Source organism: Triturus cristatus, chromosome 10 (assembly GCF_964204655.1).
Source record: "Triturus cristatus chromosome 10, aTriCri1.1, whole genome shotgun sequence".
NCBI classification, from domain to species: domain Eukaryota; kingdom Metazoa; phylum Chordata; class Amphibia; order Caudata; family Salamandridae; genus Triturus; species Triturus cristatus.
Genome location: NC_140593.1, coordinates 1,100,577,810 through 1,100,592,868, shown reverse-complemented (window position 1 = coordinate 1,100,592,868; position 15,059 = coordinate 1,100,577,810). Strand labels below are relative to the sequence as shown.

General features: G+C 43.3%; 1 long non-coding RNA gene across 2 annotated transcripts in view; it reads right to left on the bottom strand.

Annotated features, from left to right (window-relative positions):
* LOC146796647 (uncharacterized) overlaps positions 1-15,059 on the bottom strand; it is a 256,000-nt gene that overhangs the window by 102,407 nt on the left and 138,534 nt on the right. For both annotated transcript variants that reach the window (XR_014969946.1, XR_014969945.1), the window contains exon 2: positions 3,186-3,274. This is a non-coding gene — a long non-coding RNA (uncharacterized LOC146796647). The remainder of the gene's footprint in view (positions 1-3,185; positions 3,275-15,059) is intronic.

The window sequence follows — 15,059 nt, the reverse complement described above, 5'->3', positions numbered from 1 at the left end:
TATAACGTTTCTCATAGAAACCCACAAAGAATGAGGATCATGGAGAGACTTGACCAGCCCTGAAGTGGGGAATCATCAGCAGGCATAGCCTATTCAGCACAAATAGTCTGATCAGTAGTGCACCAGCAAGTACTCTATGAATGTTATTTGGATCTCCTCATAAACACTTCACCAAAATAACTAATATACTAGCCTGGTTGTTGAACTCAATTAAAGCTCCTCACCTTCCTGCCATCCAAGAGCCTTTGGTAGGTATAATTTTAAAGTTTTACCTCAACAGCCCATGTGGTCTGTCTGCGAGACATGTCCTGTCCTTGCATTTGTCCCTCCCCTGGAGCATGGACCAAGCACTTGTGTCCGACCAATTCCCCCCGTTTTTAGAGTTATTTGTTGCTTTGTGTCCACACACACCATATGAGCGCTTGTAGCCTCTACTCACTCCCACCTGTCCCCTTCCATGTTGCATGTTCCATGTCCCAACACTCCTCGGAGTAACTACTGCGCGTTATAAAAATATCTAACATAACATAACATAACTCTGCTCTGCTTGTCAAAACACTATACTCTACCCCACTGCACTCTACGCCACTCTACTCTGCACCACTCTACACCACTACACTTTACGGCACTCTACTCTATGTTACTGAAATCTACACCATTACAATCTATGCCACAGCACTCTACTCTGCACAACTCTACACCACTGTACTGTATGCCACTGCACTTTAAACCAATACTCTGTATGACGGTCTACTCTGCATCACTCTACTCTAGGACACAGAACTCTTTTAGCCACTGCACTCTATGGCACTCTACTTTGCACCACTACATGCCACTACACCTTACACCACTGCACTTTATGCCACTGCACTCTATGACACTCTACTCTGCCCCACTCTACTCTCTGCCACTGTACTCTATGCCACACCTCTCTACTCTAGACCACTGCACTTTACACCATTGCATTCTATGCCACTTTAATCTTCTCTGCACCCATCTACTCTATTCCCCTGCACTGTACGCCACTGCTCTCTATGCCACCCTACTTTGCACCAGTCTACGCCACTGAACCCTACTCTGCACCACTGCACTCTATGCCACTGCACTCTCAGCCACTCTACTCTACTCTGCACCACTGCACTCTATGCCCCTGCACTCTACATGCCACTACACCTTACACTACTGCACTTTATGCCACTACACTATATGACACTCTGTACCACTGTACTCACCGCCACTGCACTCTACGCCTTTGCACTTTACGCCACACCTCTCTACTCTAGGCATTGTCCTTTACACCATTGTATTCTACACCATTGCACTCTATGCCGGTGCACTCCACTCTATGCCACTGCACTCTACCCAATTGCACTATATGCCACTGCACGCTACATCACTGCGCTCTGCACCAATGCACTCTACTCTGCACCACTGTGCTCTGTGCCACTCCACTGTACTCCACACTATTCCACTCTACTCTGCTCTGCACCACTGCACTTTATGCCACTGCGCTCTATGCCACTCTAATCTACTCTGCTCCACTCTACTCTAGGCCTCTGCACTATACGCCACTCTATTGTACTCTACAAAACTCTACTGTATGCCGCTGCACTCTACTCTGCACCACTCTATAGCACTGCACTCTACTCTATGCCTCTGTACTCTGCAGCACTGTGATCTGCACAATTGCACTATGCACTCTACACCACTCTACTCTTCACCACTCTACTCTAAGCCCCTGCACTCTATGCCACTGCACTTAACTCTGCACAACTCTACACCACTGCATTCTATGCTGTACCACTCTACTCTGCTCCATTGCATATATGCCCCTGTACTCTACTCTGCACCACTCTACTCTACGCCATTGCACTCTATGCCACTGCGCCTAACTCTGCACAACTCTACACCACTGCATTCTATGCTGTACCACTCTACTCTGCTCTATTGCATATATGCCCCTGTACTCTACTCTGCACCACTCTACCGTATGCCATTGCACAGAACGATACTGTACTCTACTCTGTACCCCTGCACTGTACACCACTGCATTCATAGATCTACCCCACTCTTCACCACTCCAAAACATTCTACTCCACCATGCAGCACTCTATTCCACTCTCCTCTACCCCAACTTATGCCACTCCACACCACTCTATGCCATACCACTCCACTCTATGCCACTTCACTCTATGCCCCTCTACTGCATGCCACTCCAAGCCACTCTACTCAACTCCATACCACTCTACCCCACTCTACTCCAGGCCATTCTATGCCACTGCACATCAGTCTAGGCCATGCCATTCCACTCTACGCCACTCCACTCTATGCCACTATAGTCTAACCTACTTCACTGTATGGCATTCTACTCTACTCAACTTTACTCTATGCCAATCCATTCTATGCCACTTCACTCTACACCACTCCACTCTACGCCACTCTACTCTAATCTATGCAACACCCGCTCTATGCCACTCCACTGCACTGCAGGCCACTGTACACCACTTCACTATTCGCCTCTTCACTCTACTCTACACCACTTCACTCTACTCTACTCCACTGTTCACCACTCTCAGCCAATTCAAGCAACTCTAATCCACTCCACTCTACGCCACTCCACTCTACTCCTCCCTACCCCTTACGCCACTACACATAATTCTATGCCATGCCACTCAATTCGACTCTCCTCTATTCCATTCCACCCTGCTGTACAACATGGCTAAAAGACATTGGCAAAGCCAATTGCTTTTGATTAGGCAAAACCTATTGGCTTTGCAAAGGCTTGTTACTTTTTCCTGTAGTAGGGGAGGTCTTCACTTAAAATACCAGGCAACCAAACCAATATAGCTCAGACAGTTGTCCATGGGAAAAGGCTCTAAAATAGAATGTATTATACACATAAGAGGACATTTAGAAAGACAGGCTTTGAGGCTTGATGGCTTTATTGATTTCAAACTTGGTAGCAATAACAGTGTCAGCTGCATAAGGCAGGAATCACCGGAAAACTTTCCAATAAGCGATTCATAAGGACAATAAGATATAGAGCATATGTTAGTATGGTGGTGGGAACTAATGCAACAGTAAACGGGCACAACACAATAAAGCTGATGGAGGTATATTCTGCAAAGTGTATCTGTCAGTCACAACCTTTTCCCAGAAGTAGCACAAAGAAGTTTCTCACTTACAGTTTTTGCTTCTTTTCCAGGCATTTCGACGTCTTTTGGCAATATCCAAGGATTTCCTCGTCCGGCTGAATCTTCCCCGACAGGTGTGCCTCGGAAAACAACCAGAGTTAGTGACTCATAAAGAAAAATAAAGTAAAGGAAAAATAATTCTTGTCTTTCCTCGTTCTTGCTTTCTTTATTTTTACCTTCCTCGCTACTCTTTGAGAATCTTTTCATCTCTTTCTTGTCTTTGGCTCTCTGACTTACATTTGTGTTTTAGTCAAAAAATTCAAAGTTTCCTGGATTGACCTGCAACACTAGGACAATTCCTGCCTTCACATAAATTCAGTTCCATGTCAGTGATCAATGACATCTTTCTCAAAAGCAGCATACCTGAGTCAATGAAAACACTCTCTTAATCTTAGCAACATTGAAGAACCACTGGCTGACTGGAAGATCCTGGATATGTACCAGCTAATCTCTAATTTATCTGATCCTGGCAAGATAATGAGAAGGGAGGTGACAATACAGCAACTCTATGTGGATTTAGGCCACATCCTGCATGCCCACCTGGGGGATTCAGGACTCCAAGAGACATTGAATTTGCACTCTCAAATATTAGGGGTGAACGAAATTAGTGGAATTATGCAGAATTTCAAGACAATGACATGAAAAATCACATAACTACGTGAAATACAAATCCATCATTTAGTGCTATATTTTGGTGCAAAATGGTTCCTTGCAACAATTTTTGATGCGAGGACGCATTTCATGCTAAAAAAGCGCTACAAACAATAGAGACATGAACAACAGTTCCTTGCGTTCTCATCATTCCTGTGCGCTCCTGTGCTATAATTTTTATGTGAACGGTGGTGTAATTACTCAACATGGAGTCATTTGTAGGGGTGGGCAGAATTTGCGGAGTTTCCCTCCATGGGGGTCTGCGGAGTTACCCAAAAACTCAGTGAGATTCTGCAGAGTTCCACGAGCGGCGGAGTTGTTGTAGATCATGCTGCTTGCACTGATTTTTAGTGCCAGGAGCCTGTCCCGTGCTATAAAATCAGCACTAACGGCATCACTTGGTGCACCAGAGGGGATTGCTTCTTTCTGCCGCTCGATTTTCTACTCGAGCGGCAAGTTTCTCAAAGTTAGCAGTAGCGACCTGCAGCAACAGCCCGCATTGAAAAATCTTACAGTTCGCGAGCCACGTGTGAGGAAAAAACTCAGCCATGCAGTGGTTGGTGGAGTTTTTATGAAACTGCACTCCAAGCGAGTGGGCAAAACTCCACAAACTCCACTGGAGGAGCCGAGTTTACCTTCAATCCCTATTAATTGCAGGAATTTTGCATAAAAAGCATATCATGAAATTCTCAAAAAAATGCACATTTTGACAGCATAATTTTAATTTCACCCGGGCCAACCAAAAATCAGAAAAGAACACTTTTTTTTCTTTACTATGCAGTTTCTTCTCAGAATTTAGTATTCCACCTTAAAATTCTTCAGGCTGTTTTCAATAATGTGGACAACAATATCAAATTAATTAAGACGTTGTTTCAGTGAGAAGATATTGAAAGGTTTACATAGACCCCAGAACAATGAATGAGGAGGTACTTTCTGTTGTTAATCAGACCTATTGGCTTTGGCATTGTTTGTTTGGGAAGCAACTGCTGCAGACTGACAAGGGAGGATGCTGTAAAATGAAATGAATGGGAAATAATGTGTCTTCTTGATTAATCCTTTCTACCAGGGACATTGAGCCAAATTAGGTAATCCACTGTGGTATCGAAATGAAAACATTGTTAAGGAATTGTTTCCTACTCACGATTTTCACATTGTGCACAAAGATATAAAATTACAATTGCCAAAAAGTGTGACTCATTGGATCTATGGCTTATATCTTTGTTTCCCTGTTTAAGCACATTGTGTGATACTGGACTTATCACTTCTTTACTATACTTCAGTTTCCTATTCTGTCAAGAAATGCTGAGAAAGGGGCATAACTCAATACTTGTAAAAATGCGCCTTTAAAAAATATTTCTCCTTAAAATAAAGAAGATTTTCGAAAAACTCCTAATATTGTGCAGGTTTTTACACCACTAGTTGGCTATTCTTTTTTCCTACATTTTTGCAGCAGAGAAACAGAATTTGCTTCAGTACATATGCAGTTTACTAGATCACGTTTGCCACTTGTTTGCAGGAGTGTCTGAGGGAAACCACACAGTAGTTACCATGCAGTAATTAAAGGGATAAAAGCAGAATTCGAGTGGGGCACTACCATGACGGCTGACCCTCGAGGTCAGCATGAGAACTGAACTCATGCCTGTCCCTTCAAATCAGAACATGTTGCTTAAGAAAAAGCTCCAACTGGAAACACCACAGTAACAATCAGATGTACAAGAGAACTTGATGCAGGCTACCATGAAAATAATGTAAATGATAATATAAGGATGTGCTCTGAGTGACAGTGAAACACTCGGCTGCAGGTGGGGGTTGTCTTTGACATTGGAAACCGGTCCCAGGGTGCTTGTTTCCGGTTCAAGGTAGACCTGGCTTGGCAGTTTGGACTGTTCCCATGAGGCACAGGGTCAAGACTGATTTGCATATGGCTGGGTCTGAACTGGGGTGGCGAAGTGGGCTAAAGAACGATGATGATTCAACCCAGATCTATGACTGGGGTGAGTGTCTGAAAAGTTTCAGCGCTCCGTCCATCTCCTTCTGTTTGCTTTGTTCGCCCTAAATTGGCAGGGTATGCCCCAACATGGGTCCGTTGCTCACATTGCCACTGGGTTCAAGCTATTCTAGCTGATGAGGGATGTTACCCTGAAACCAGTCCCAGGATGCTTGTTTCCGGTCAAGGGAAGACCTGGCTTAGCAGTTCCAGCTGGACTGTTCCCATGAGGCACAGGGTCAAGACTGATTTGCATATGGCTGGGTCTGAACTAGGGAGGAGAAGTGAGCTAAGAAGGATGATGGATTTAACCCAAGACTGTGACTGGGGTGAGTGTCTGAAAAGTTTCAGCACTCCGTACTTCAGGGTGGATGCCTTGAAGTCTCGGTAGAAGCTTTTGATGTTCATCTTGCGAGAATTCGGGCCATCTAGGTGTTACGCAGTTCCTACTTGAAAGAGACACACAGCCATATTAAGGCTAGACTTGCTGTCTCATCCTGACAAATTCATTAAAACAGGGGCCTGCTGCAGTAAAAAAAATATTAAAAGCAATTCACTTCTGCTTTTAGTGCATGAATGAGATAAAGGAGTAAATTTGACACAAGTTGTGATGAATTTACATTTAGGATGTAATACAGTCCATGCATCCATTGCATAGCAAGGGAGGAGGAATGATACACCAATAGCATGAGTAATGCTCCTCTGCATTCATGCTCTGCTGTCAGTCCAGACTAAAAGGTACTGCACCACACAAACTTTATGGATGATATAAATCATCCTGGATAAATAATTTAAATTTAGTTAGTTAATAGTTCTTTTTTGCATTTTTTGTATAGGAAAGGTTTTTTGGTATTCCCTTTCCTTTTGTTCTCCAGTCATTAGGCTTTTCTGTGTAAATTACACTTAGTGATTCCTGGTTACAGCCTGATTGTATTTTTATTTTATTTAAGATTTTCACAAAGGGTTCCTTAGAGTGAAAGCTACTATTAAAACCATTCAAGCTTTCAGAGCAAAATAGAATAAATAATCAAGCTATAGTATAGTTCTCAACAATTAACCTGTATTTTTCTGCCTGTTTAGAGCATGGCTCTTCTCTAATTTTCTGTTGCTTCCAGGTAAAACAAAAAACTACTTTTGAGCACATCATCCATCTATCACCCGATTCAAGTGGCACAAAAAAGTGAAGATTTCAACAGTGTCTTATCAAAGAGACACATTTAGGGATCAAACTTCCTGGGTTCTTCATGAAAAGTAGACTATGACACGGTTTACCTGGTACATGCACTGCCATTATCAGTGGCCAACTAATACAAAGTAAAATGACCTTAAAGCAAGCACAATACAAGCAACAGAATACAGTTGAACAACCTCACAGTCGGAAAGTCAACACACAGCAATCAAACACCTATCGGACCCGTGGGTCATCTACATTTGGATCTGGCCCCACAGTACTCCACTGCCTTTTAATAGGTTTTCGCTATAGAAATACCACATGCATACAAATACCACATACTTACAAACACCACCAAAACAGTTACGCAGGATTCACTTGGGTCTCAATTCACAAAGAAAACCACATTTTAACTAATGAGATGCAGGTGTGAGGGAGTGGGCATTTTTTGTGTCACATTTATGCAGGTAGACTTTTTCACCATCCGGGTAATCCATGTTTGTAAATCTTACACAGCATACTACTCTTCGGATACTTATAAATGACCAAAGAAGTAAGAATCTACTACAAGAAGAGGAGTAACTCAAAGTAAACAGAAATCAAATTTTCCTACCCCTACCTTTTCAGATCAGACACTTGGAGGGTCATTAGGATAGCAGGCGGATCGCCATCTCCTGTTTGGCGGTGGCGATCTGCCTGCCAAAAACCCACCACCCACATTACCCCCGCCATATTACCATGGCGGGGGGGACCCCGGCGGACGGAATGACCGTCCGCCGGTTTTGCGCCTGTAGGCAATCCGCCCGATTGCTTACTGGGTGGATAAGCTGTTAATATGGTGGCGGTGTCTGGTAGACACCGCCATCCATATTAGAATGCAGGTGGGGACATACCTTTCCGTGGCGTCAATGCCGCCATGGAAAGGCAGGAGTTTCTCGCCATTGGGGGCCCGTAGTGGGCCCCCAGGGATTCTGGGGGTTTGGGGGTGCACATGGGGGGTACCTATGGCACCCCCCTGAAGTTCCATGCACAACATGGCAGGCGCGGTGCCTGCCACGTTGTGCATGGAACAGCACGACATCCCTTCTTGGCATTGCGGCGGGCGGGGCTGAGAGCACCGCCCGCCGCAATGTCAAGAATGCAGGATGCGCCCGCCAGTGCGGCGGGCGCAGCCTAATATCACCAACGGCACCCCCGCACCAATGGCGGGCGGTCCCATTCTACGATAGGATGGCGGGCGGACTTTGTGATGCCCTTGGTGTGGAGTCACGGTGCCACATCAGCCAACACGGTAATCCTACAGGCGGTATGGAGTCGGATCAAAATGTAATAAACTGCAACTGACCATGTATAAACCAGGATGGCTGGTGTGATGCACTGTGCAAGCAGCAAGATATATTGCTTGTTTGATGTTGCCTTCAGTAATTACTAAGTACTCTTCACTGAACAAGCCAATGAAGGAGCCGTGGCTAGTGTTATGCTTTTCCGATCTAAAAGAAGCCTTTGATTCCTTAAATTATGACAAATTAGGGGCTTGAAGGTTTGGAACCCCAGCTCTTTGATCTTATGACACAGTGTGCTCAGAAAACAGGAACACACGAGTGATCGCTTTCCAGGCGGCCGGGTAGCAGAGTGAGGTTTGTCCCTGCCTGCCCATTGTTTGATGTACCTCTACATCCTTTATTTTTATGTTGAGTTATTGCAGAGTTTCTAGTAATACTTAAAGTACAAGGAACAGAGAGCAACTTACCATAATATAACAATTCTCGCACCAAACATATGGGTCCTGATTATGAGTTGCACGGTTAGTCTCCACCTCAATCTAAGTCTATAAGGACACTGTTTTCAGTCCTGCAATTAAAACCAACAAATGGTTGTTTTCAGGTATGTTCATCTAATTAGTTCTATGGAAGCAAAATAAGACTACAACATCCACAATGCGTTTATCTGTCAAACAAATGTCTTAGATTGGAAACAGTGCTCAGACTGAATGGAAGTAAGTGGTAACCCTAGGTACGGTACTGGTGAGGTTATAAAGCTACTTGCAGAATTAATCTTATCATGTAATATGACTGGGAATTACTGTGGATTTACTGGTTGTAAAATCACACAGAATTTCCAGTTCTGTGGGGTTTAACACATACATTCATCGCAGCCTCTGATCAAGTGGTAAATCCATGCTGCAACCCTGGTGTGGGAGAAGGGTGGGTGAGGGGAGGGAAGGGAAGGGGAAGCTGGGTTCTGGGTGAAGGCTGTATTGCATGCTGCCTCCTGTTTGAAAAAGCAGAGGGAAAGATGCTTGGCTGCATTGCAGCCAAAGCCTCATGCTAATTTTCCAGATGGAATTACTCCCCAGTGAAATCTGTGTTCCAACACCAGTGATAGTCAGGTGAGGGAACACCAGCACACTCAGAGTCAGGCAGAGTACAATTCTATACAGAAATTCAACTCTTTCTGACTTGTTGTCAGTGCCTTACTAGTTAAAAATATTGACGGCTTTTTGATATAATGTCTTTGGATTTGTTACAGTTGTTATATGAATTGGAATACGAATTTTAATATTCACTTAGATCAAATGACAATGATAAAATAACAATATTTTTGCGAGTCAGCGAACTTTTAGTGTTACAGGAAAGGGCCAAAAACTCATACATTTGTACCAGCTCACCATAAAGATTACAACAAAACTATCGACATCACCATCAATACATTGTTGATAAAGGCAGTGAGCCAAAATGCGTCCAAAGAGAACATTGCTGAAGCCAAGATCTATTGAATAAATCATCCTGCCCACTGCTGGAGTGCCGAAAGTGTGTATATATATATAAAAAAATATATATATATATATATATATATATTTCAAAACACTTCAGGTAACGTGCGCTCTCAGGAACAAACAGTCCAACAAAAGTAGCGGAGAAACGGGTGTTTATTCACAACGCGTTTTGACTCTAACAAGTCTTGATCACGTGATCAAGACTTGTTAGAGTCGAAACGCATTGTGAATAAACACCCGTTTCTCCGCTACTTTTGTTGGACTGTTTGTTCCTGAGAGCGCACGTTACCTGAAGTGTTTTGAAATATTGAATTTCCGGTGTGCTCCGCCGGCGTGTGCGCCAACTCCCCTTGGGTCCCAGCAACCAGAAGGAGCGTTCCTTTGGTGTTCATATATATATATATATATATATATATATATATATATATATATATATATATATATATATATTCACTTAAAAAACCATAGGTTTCACACATGTTATAGTTAGCTGGGCATTTCACTCGTGAAAAACCAATGAAATTCCCCCGTTATAGTTAAGTCAGATAACTATAACTCGCGCGACCGCCACTCTATCACAAGGATGATGTCATCGGTGATGTCATGAGTAATGCCCCTGACCATGTCATGAGTGTTGTAATATGTGACGTCATGAGCACTGGATTGCGGGCGCGCGAGTTATAGTTATCTGACCTAACTATAAGGGGGAATTTCATTGGTTTTTCACGAGTGAAATGCCCAGCTAACTATAACATGTGTGAAACCTATGGTTTTTTAAGTGAATGCGCAAGGTTATTTAAATGCTAATTCCTAACTATAACGTGTGTGAAACCTATGGTTTTTTCAGTGAATTTGTACGGTTTTTTAAATGCTAATTTATGTATTTATTTATTTATTTTTTAAAAGTTTTTTCACCGTGCGCGTACCGTTCGCGCACGGTGCGCTTCGCACACCGCGCGCCCTTGTTACATAGTTCGCGGAATTTTTCCGTTTCTACCGTGCGCGTACGCTACGCGCACTCCGCGATTTTTCGTAATAAATTAAAATACATTTTTGCCCTTGGGGGTCCTTCTGGGACCCCCTGACCAAGGCTAGGGGGTCAGGAACTGTCCAGCCTGCCCCCTTTTCACGTTATCCACCTTTGTTTTTCACCCCCTCAGACTGCGAGAGACAAAATGGCGGCCGACACTTCCTGGTTTCGACCGATTCGAATGTTTACTAAGATCTAACAACCAATCAGAATCGCGCTCGCGCACGGCAGCGTGCGCGTACGGTAAGCTTACGGTACGCGCTCGGAGTGCGCCTATAGATATACATATTGAGTTAAATGCTATTTTCTCAGGAAATACTGAACAGATTTACACCAGACCTGCAAAAGGCACATCCCTGACCTGAGGACTACCTCTCTGCCAAATTTCAAGTAATTCTGTTCAGCCGTTCGGGCTGCAGCTTGGACTAAAGGTCCTATGGAAAAATGCATGGGGAAAACGCGTTTTGGGACCCCCCCTGTTTCTCAGCCCCCGCTTGACGAATCCCCCCGAGACTTTCACCTATTTTGAAAATTTCGTGAGGATTCGTCAATCGGCGCCAAAGTTATTCAAAATAGAATGTTGCGGATTTCCTATGGAAACACGGTCCTAACTGTAACTTTCTACTGGCGACCGCCAGTAGATAATATATATATATATATATATATATATATATATATATATATATATATATATATATATATATATATATATATATATATATATATATATATATATATATATATATATATATATATTGCGAGCGCAATTCTGATTGGTTGTTAGATGTCGGTAAACATTCGAATCGGTCGAAACCAGGAAGTGTCGGCCGCCATTTTGTCTCTCGCAGTCTGAGGGGGTGAAAAAAAAGGTGGAGAATGTGAAAAGGGGGCAGAGTGGACAGTTCCTGACCCCCTAGCCTTGGTCAGGGGGTCACAGAAATCGCGAGGTGCGCGCACCGCGCACGCACGGCACGCACTGCGAACCGTGGGAGCGCGAAGCACACCGAGCGCCCACAGTGCGCGCACGGTGCGCGCACCTCGCGATTTAAAAAAAAAAATAATAATTCACGGTGCGCACACGGTGAAAAACCTGAAAAAAAAATAAATTAATAAATACATAACTTAGCATTTAAAAAAACGTACAAATTCACTGAAAAAACCATAGGTTTCACACACGTTATAGTTACGAATTAGCATTTAAAAAACCTTGCAAATTCACTTAAAAAACCATAGGTTTCACACGTTATAGTTAGCTGGACATTTCACTCGTAAAAAACCAATGAAATTCCCCCGTTATAGTTAGTGCAGGCAACTATAACTCACGCGACCACAATCCTCTGCTGATGACGTCAGATATTACATCACTGATGACATATGTGTCTTTATGAAAAATAAATATTTGTAATATATGTATAGCTAAAGATTAATGGAAGAAGACATGGGTAAATAAGTGTCTGAATACAGTGATGTAATATCTGACGTCATCAGCATAGGATTGCGGTCGCGTGAGTTATAGTTGCCTGCACTAACTATAACGGGGGAATTTCATTGTGTTTTTTACGAGTGAAATGTCCAGCTAACTATAACATGTGTGAAACCTATGGCTTTTTAAGTGAATATATATATATATTTATAGGAATCTCTCACACAAAAGAGCAAAGGTGGACACTCCCGGCAAGTCAAGCAATTTCTTTATTTCCTCACATCACGGTGTCCGTCCTGACGCTTTTTGGCTGATCCCAGCCTTTGTCAAAGTCACATTACGTTTGGAATCAATCTTATAGTCAATCATAGACATACAAACGAAAACCTATGTTACTTTCCATGCCCTAATCCTTATTAATACTGTGTTTTAAACTGGCTAATACATATTCATTTTACTCCCAACAATTTTTTATATATATATATATATATTTGTATCTTTATACCCTTTTTTTTAATTTAAAAAAAAAATTATTATTTTATATAAAAAGAAAGCCAACTTCACATTTCAATTCCTCCTGTATCTCCTTCTTGGACCTAAGGAAAGCTCTAGGAGTAAAACTCTTGGGCCAGTGCCCTTGTTAATACAAGCATCATCTGACATGGAGAGAATCATGCTAACGGTTTCTTTAGAGTAGTCATGGCCAGCCCAGAGCATTCAGACCATCATAGATACATTTCATACATCATATGTTCTAAAAGCTATATATGAGAGGATATAAATAACTAAATTGATTATGAATCTCATACAATATAAATCAATTACTATATAATAAATACTTCTGAAATTCAGGTAGAGGTATATTCATATCAAAAATACTTTATACAAAAATATATATTTAATCCGACATGCGGAGAATAGTGAAAAGCGTACGAGAACAATACAGACGAGAGTACAGTGGGTTGCACACAGAGGGGATATAGGAGGACGGTTTCAAACCGGAACACCGCAAACCACATCCGAACTCGATGGAGGAAAGAAAACAATCTAACAATGGAGTCGATGCCCATGCGCATCTTCAGCTGAAGGAGGAGTCACCTTACCTCGTGACTGGGAAAGACTTCTTCGAAGAAAAACAACTTGCAAACATCTGGACCCAACACTAGATGGCAGGAGTATGAAAGCATGTGTATCTACAGCACACATGCCTCGAACACACACATATATATACATATATAAATATATTTCACAAAAAGAGTTGCCCCAAGTTGAGAACACGCACAAGGAGACAGCAAGACTCCGCTTTATTGTTAACATCGTCCTTTATTCCCGCAATCAGCAGGCAACATCTCGTTCAATGTAAAAGCCCTACGCGTTTCGGAATACTTCATTCCTTGATCACGGGCGTTGCATGCAGAGAGGCAAATGAGATGAAGGTGAGAGTCATTACTCTTTTTATAACATCCTCTAGTGGAAAGTCCTCCAGTGGGCGTATTTCACCGCTCAGTGTTCTGGGACTCGTAGTACCTTCGTCGTTAGTTATGACCCTCGGGTGGGTTTTTGCCACATTTGCATTGGTTGATGCTAGTTTCAAGCTCTCCAGTGAGCTACAAGGTGTATGCCGCCAATGCATTGTTGCCAAACTGCTCCTTCTGCCGATTGTGCTTCAGTCCAGTCTGTTTGCAAGCGGCAGTCCACGTACCATTTCTTTGGTGGCGTCGCAGTTCTCCCGACCGGACCGGCCGGTAAATATTTCACAAAAAGAGTTGCCCCAAGTTGAGAACGTGCACAAGGAGACAGCAAGACTCCGCTTTATTGTTAACATCGTCCTTTATTCCGGCAATCAGCAGGCAACATCTCGTTCAATGTAAAAGCCCTACACGTTTCGGAATACTTGATTCCTTGATCCCGGGCGTTGCATGCAAAGAGGCAAATGAGATGAAGGTGATAGTCATTACTCTTTTTATAACATCCTCTAGTGGAAAGCCCTCCAGTGGGCGTATTTCACCGCTCAGTGTTCTGGGACTCGTAGTACCTTCATCGTTAGTTATGACCCTCCGGTGGGTTTTTGCCACATTTGCATTGGTTAATGCTAGTTTCAAGCTCTCCAGTGAGCTACAAGGTGTATGCCGCCAATTCATTGTTGCCAAACTGCTCCTTCTGCCCATTGTGCTTCAGTCCAGTCTGTTTGCATGCTGCAGTCCACGTACCATTTCTTTGGGGGCGTCGCAGTTCTCCCGACCGGACCGGACGGTAAATATTTCACAAAAAGAGTTGCCCCAAGTTGAGAACGCGCACAAGGAGACAGCAAGACTCCGCTTTATTGTTAACATCGTCCTTTATTCCGGCAATCAGCAGACAACATCTCGTTCAATGTAAAAGCCCTACGCGTTTCGGAATACTTCATTCCTTGATCACGGGCGTTGCATGCAAAGAGGCAAATGAGATGAAGGTGAGAGTCATTACTCTTTTCAACATCCTCTAGTGGAAAGCCCTCCTGTGGGCGTATTTCACCGCTCAGTGTTCTGGGACTCGTAGTACCTTCATCGTACGGTCGGGAGAGCTGCAAAGCCACCAATGAAACAGAGGGTGGACTGCCTTGTGCAAACAGACTGGACTAAAGCACAATTGGCAGAAGGAGCAGTTTGGCAGTGAAGTATCAGCGGCACGCAACGCGCAGCTCACTGGAGAGCATGATATTCGCATTAATCAATGCAAATGTGGCAAAAACCCACCGGAGGGTCATAATTGAAACGATGAAGGAACTACGAGTCCCAGAACACTGAGCGGTTAAAACATGCCCACTAGAGGGCTTTCCACCAGAGGA